Genomic DNA, 6710 nt, shown 5'->3' with positions numbered 1-6710 from the left:
ACCTGTTGTTCGGTCTCCTCCTTTGTAAAGGAGACAATGTATCTCAAAATACAGAAAGGGTTAAATAAAAATTAGGAAAACAAATCTATCACCAATATAAGTAAGTGGATAATATTTCCCTGACACCATAAAACATGTATTTTCAGCTGTGTGTAATGTAGTACACAAAGAAATAAGCATTTCCTGTAGCTCAACTAACAATTACTATAAACCTCAATCCATTCTAAACAGCAGATGGCACTGTACGCTTTCTTCTAATGAAAGGTTATCTTGTCCAGGCATGTCTGCGTGCATGTGCACACACACTCATGCACACACATGCACACACATGCGACTGTAGGTTGTTTCCATGACACGAGGCACACTCACAGACATGCATGTGTGCCCCTTCACAGTGTGGGTAGGGTCCAATCAGGCCTGGCACTCAACAGCCAGCTACACCCTGTCTGACAACGCCAAATGCAGCTCGGCATTCACCCACGAGGCTGCAAGAGCTGCGAGATTCCAGCTCTACTGTACAGTATGCAACACAATCACTGTTTTGTAAGTGTAAATTAATATGCATGACTTTATGCTCAGTCCTTTTTTCCCACAGTTGAGCATGGATACTTGAGTTAATTTATTATCTATTCTACCTTCCCTTGTTTAGTATCTTCACTCAGCCGTGCACACCATGTCCTAGCCGGATGTCATCTGTCCCAGGAAGGCAAACAGGCAGGCTGCAGGCTTTCCCAGCAGGCCCCTCTCTCTTCCCCTCCAGACGCTACACACACATCCCTGGCACAAGCAGAGCCCTCTCACCCCAGTCTAATACGCCCCACCCCACTCGCCTCTGGACAACTGCTCTGACTCAAACGGATTAAAGATGACTCTCTTCTCTCACTTTCTTTTTTTTTCTTCACCCTCTCTCTTGACTTCTCTTTTCTTTCCATGCCGGATGAAAGGCCTCCCAGACACCCACTCCATGCACATACCATTCAGGCCAGGACACACAGGAAGTCTATGTGCTGTGCTGCGCGGCGGAGAGGAGGGGTGGTGGGGGGGAGGGAAGGAGGGGGTCGAGAGAGAGCGGGGTGGGAAGTGGCAAAGGAAAGGAGGGAGGAGGGAGAGCGCTCAGTACAGGGGGGGGGGGGGGGGGGGGGGGGGGGGGGGGGGAGGGCTAAATGCAAGTCATGTGAAGCTCATGAGAACTAACCTACAAAAGTTGGAATCTTGTTTTCCTTTCACCAACTCTTTACTGCTATTCTTTTGTTTCCTCTCTTGATCTGTACGCCCCTAATCTTAAATCTGTTTCTACCCTGTTACCATGACAACTTCATCTCTGTTTTCAAGGCAAATCTTCCAACTCAGACCTTCGACAGGAACAAAATACTGCTCTGTGCTGAATATTCTCGAACAGAAGCTTAGTTATGTGGCTGCCAAATTCTAATTAATGGAGGCAATAAATCCTATTTACACACTAGTGACTGTAAGTGTATTGTGATAACTGCATATTAACTTTGTTGACCTCTAATGAAGTTTTGATGCATTAAAGCTGACACAAGTAAGTTGAATTCCTTACAGTTGTTTGGAAGATCTGGTTTTTGCAAGAGGCGCCATGCCATTTAGTTATGAGATTAGCTTCAGCCCAAATTTGCTATGGAACTGTGAATAATTGTATCACGTGGAATGGAGCCTTCGGTGCATTTGTTACTTTTATAGGGTATATTGCTTCACTGTGTGTGTGTGTGTGTGCGTGTGTGTGTGCGTGTGTGTGTGTGTGTGTGTGTGTGTGTGTGTGTGTGTGTGTGTGTGTGTGTGTGTGTGTGTGTGTGTGTGTGTGTGTGTGTGGGTGGGTGGGTGGTTGGGTGGTGCAGGGGCTGTGACTGCAGCCCCAGCTCACAGGGAACGGCGTCACGTCGCATGCTTTGAATTACTGTACATTTGTGGCTGGTAGACAGTCTGCTGCCAACTGTCTCTCCGTGGATCAGACAGCTAACATCAGCACTGTGGGTTCTGCCACGAGTCCTCCTTTAATTCCCCCTCTCGCTGTCTTTTTTTCCAACACACTTTCTCTAAGTTGGATTTTTTTTCTCTCACCGCCGTCTCTCACTCTCTATCCATTTCACACAGATTCTACTCAGTGTCTCTATTTTTTTTAATCATCTCCACTCACTGAAACTCTGTTTTTATTATTTATCGTCACCGTTTTTTCCTCATAAATCATACAGTTTACACAGCAGCATGCAGACACTGACACCCACACATTCCTGCATGCAGCTCACACAAACACACAGATTTGTCAGTGTGTTTACACAGTTTACCCGGCAGCTAATCTTTATGGCACTGCTGACTGAAGCCTGTCTTTTGTCGAAAACACTTTAAAAAAAGAAAAAAAAAGACAGAGTCAGAGTCAGAGTCAGGTGACTAATCAGGCCACATTACAAAAGCTTGATCGCCGCCTTAAAATGCCCGCCCCCCTCCTGTGAATCCTTGCCCAGGTGCCAGGGAAAGTACTGATGACATCATCACCCAGGTTTCAACAAAGACCAGCATTCCAGTTGTAATCCGCTGTGTTAATATACAGCCCGACTTCAACCAGACAAAACCAGTCAAGAAGCTTTCCGCTCACGCCTTTAGGTTCCTGCGTGTCTACCTCATCCAACTCACTTTTAACCCTTTTACTAACTGACAAGTAAACACCTTTAAGGACCTTGTTTCAGATCCTCCAACTTTGTGTGTGTGAGGAAGTGTTAGCTGAATTGACAATAAGACACTTGACAATGGATTTCCAGTGTTTTCTTTTTTGTGTTTTTTTTCTGCCAGGAACTCCCACAGCATTTGTCTTCTGCTTTTGACAAATGACTTTTAGGAACTTGGCATGAGTTGGATTTTTTTTTTTCCATTGGTACTAAGAAATCATTGTTTTAAAGATACACTCTTCAAAAGATCCCCGTCCTTTATTGCTGATGCCTACAACATATATCATTTGAAAAACAAAGCATTGTTTCTGGCACTGTTTATTCATGCATGTTAGTGCAGTAGTTTGCCTTATCATGGATTTTTTTCTAAAAATAATTGGTCACGAGAATGACAGAATTAATACTTGCTCTAACAACCTATATGAATTACATTATTTGTTACAAATTCTGTTATTTATATATGTATGCAAAAATTTGTCATGCCTTATTTTGATTTTCATCTAGCGCCCACATGAAGTTTCACAAAAACACAACTTTTGGGACATAAAGAAATATCAGCATAAAATGTTGATGTCCACCACAGAGTGAATTGCAATACATTTTGGGACCTATTAAAGGTGCAGTGTGTAGAATTTAGTGGCATCTAGTGGAAAGGACGTGGCAGAAATAGACCCTTATATCTACATAGGGAGCTGGCCCCCTTACACTGAGGCCGCCATGTTGCTCCACCATGTTTCTACAGTAGCCTAGAATGGACAAACCAAACACGGACTCTAGAGAGGGCCTTTTCACTTCTTTTTTTTTTTGCGAGTTTCACAGCCACTGTAAATTCAGCTGGGGTTATCAGCTGGTTGTAAAAATCTACAACCTCACCACTAGATGCCACTAAATGCTACGCACTGGTCCTCTAACTGTGTTTAGTGCTAATTAGCTAATGCTAGCATGCTAATTAGCTAATGCTAGCATGCTAATATGCTAAACTTATCTGAGGAACAGAGTAAAAATTATACCTGCTTAGCATCAGCATGTTAGAATGGTTCTTGTGAGGGTGTTAGCAACTCTCATTAGCACAAAAAGCTGTTCCCATAAGTACAGCCTCATGGAGCTGCTAGCATGGCTGCAGTCTTGTTTTTAACTGAAAACAGCTGCCCGTTGACAACTGCTGAAAACATCGCTAATGAGAGTGAAGAAAAATAGTACAGTTGCAGGCTAGAAAACCAAAACAATGAACTAAAAGAAACTAAAATACTTTGTAGAAATGAGAGGAACTGCAGAATCTGGAGGGAAATTTATGTGAGTAAAACATAACATGTGTCCTAGTTACCATACAAGTAGTCATGTGATTCACTGTTAATATAAAAAATATTGATTATGGCCGCTTTATCCATTTGTTGGAGTATTTGTGATTTCATAACGCCACAAATGTTCGTGTGTTTTCACTCCACTTGTGTGTCAGGATGCGTGAGAAGAAGGAGTATATTACATGGGTGTCATGCTCCATTCCTTCACACAGATAAGAGGCACATAAATAATATCATCAACTTGTGTGTAAGTCTCTGTCCCCTCATCTCAACACAACATTCACTTTGTGACCTTCCACCTCTGACTGTAAACAGGCAGTTATGACCCTCTGGCTGTTGTTGTTATTATTGAGAGCTCTCACAGGAACTGCTATCCAGGGGTCTGCAGTCACATTAACCCCATTTGCAAATATTAATCATAGTTTGATCTATGTGGCAGAAGAGAATAAATGGCATGGATAAACAATTTATTGATGATTTATATGATTTCTGCGTGAAACTGAGATTTATATCCCAACAATTTATGTCAAATAACGATATCATGCTGATGCGAGGCCACAGTTGTTGTCATGTCCCTGCTGTACACACAATGTGGATCCATTTTTACACAATTTCCTGTCTTGTTCACTGCTGTGAGTGCAGCCATAATGTCACTGCTGTGCACTTTTCTTTTAATTGCATAGCAAAATCAAATCAAAGTCAATTATGGGAAGTACACAACAGTCACAGTGCAGTGACAAAATAGTGTTTTTTGTGTCGCCACACATACAAATAACACTAAACAAGAACATTTTAAGGCTTATGTGTTACATTTAGTTTTGCAGCCCCTTGTCTTTTTTTTCGGCCTTCCTAAACAGCAAGTGAAACAATACCCAGCAGGCGTCACAAGATAAGTTACTGACGCTCAGGAAGGTTTCCCTTCCCTTTATTTTTTCTGCCTTTTCCTCCGCAGGTCACTTCTGTGAAAAAACCCTCCGACTCACCGCCATCTGCTGTACACAAACACCTACACACAACGGCCTTCACACTCATCACGCACAGAATATGCAAATGACTCTTGAGCAACACAGAATTTTGTAACTAAACTCCTTCATCTGTAAAGTCTAACATTCTCCTTTAATTTAGTGATGATTAAATGCTTAATTTCTTATCGCAAAAGTCTACAATCTAAACTAATCAAGCCGGTGGTCACAAATACAGTCTTGCTCAGGATAAGCCTGCAAATAACTCAATCATACACTTCCTGTTTTTGAGCACGTAGTCAGTGACCTCAGAAGGAGGAGCACAGGATGTGCTCCAAGTGGAAGACACAGATAGCGATTTCCTAGACAGTTCTAATTGAAACACATGTTAAACTTTGGCAGGAGATGATGGGATACATCTGTTGTGCAACTGGATGAAGTGTTGTTTGTTCCATGAAATGATTAGGTGTTAAGTCTGATCACCTTCTTCCACTGACAACATCATTTCTTTAATATTAAATGCTAATGGAGCTCTTTTACTTTAGCTCCCAACACACTTTTTTCATTTTCTTTGCCCTTCCTCTCCACCTTCTTTTCTTTTAAGGGCTTTGTTGCATTCAGCAGTTTACTGTGAGTAAACAACATGGCTGTGTGAGAGCTGTTACGTCAGTATTTATCTTAGATGTTCGACTGGGCAACCGAGGTCATCTGTTATTTTAAGATACTCTACATTAACCAGTATCTCTGATATGACCAGATCACACAGTTTCCATCAACTCTAAGTTCACCCAGGCATTTTGCCATACTATTTGACGCACCAATTATAATAATAATGTAACCTCCCCTAAGTTCACTCACTATCATGCCTTTAGTCACAAGATATTTAACTAAGGTTTCATAATAGTGTTTTCTGCAGACTGCTGAATGAGAAGTGAGACAATCACCAGACAGCATTTACTCTAAATGTGTCTAAAAATTGCTCAATCGTTCTTTCATCATGCCACCGTCTGACTAAGTGGCAGGCATGAGATTTATTTATACCAGTTGTTTGGTTGTTTATTGGTTTTGTAAATTACCCGGCGTTGTGGAGTGTAGGTTTGCCCAAATATCTTCTGCTTTTTCTTCCCCAGACAAACAGACTTTAAACTACAGACCCACTTGAGATAAGATTTTGTCAGCAGGAACCACATTTCAGAGGATGTTTGTTGTTTGATGTAGCTTCGCACAAATAGTGGAATAATGTTTTGGTGTTATTAAATAGTAGCCTAACTCCTCCCGTGAGAGTTCTCAAAGTGCAATAACCACTGATGTTGAGAGGTTCTCCAGAGATTCTCCTACTGTGTATAATCACATAAATTAAATACCAGTAAAATTAAAAGTTTTTCTCATTTAGTATAATGCAGAAAGGATCCCTGCAGACCCCTACTCAGTGACTCCACATGAGGAGCCCCTGTCCTGGAGTGTGGTGTGTATTTGTGTCAAAGGTCACACTTCAGGAGAGATCATTCACTCACTTGTGCTTCATCTTGATGCACATTGGTTAGTTATTACACACAGTTACACATTACATGGGCTAGTTAATGTGGCTGGAGTGGGTTACACACGAGTAAATGCAGATCAAAGCATGAGAGGAGCAACTTCCAGAAATATAACCCCACTTCATTTAAATTAGTGCTGCACACTGCAGCACAAAGAACCACAGAAATTGTCTCAAGCAGATGTAGAAAAATATGTTGTTTAGAGCTGCAACGATTAGTCGATTGTCA

Source organism: Scomber scombrus, chromosome 15 (genome assembly GCF_963691925.1).
Source record: "Scomber scombrus chromosome 15, fScoSco1.1, whole genome shotgun sequence".
Taxonomy (NCBI): Eukaryota; Metazoa; Chordata; class Actinopteri; order Scombriformes; family Scombridae; genus Scomber; species Scomber scombrus.
Note: the sequence above shows the minus strand (reverse complement) of the source record.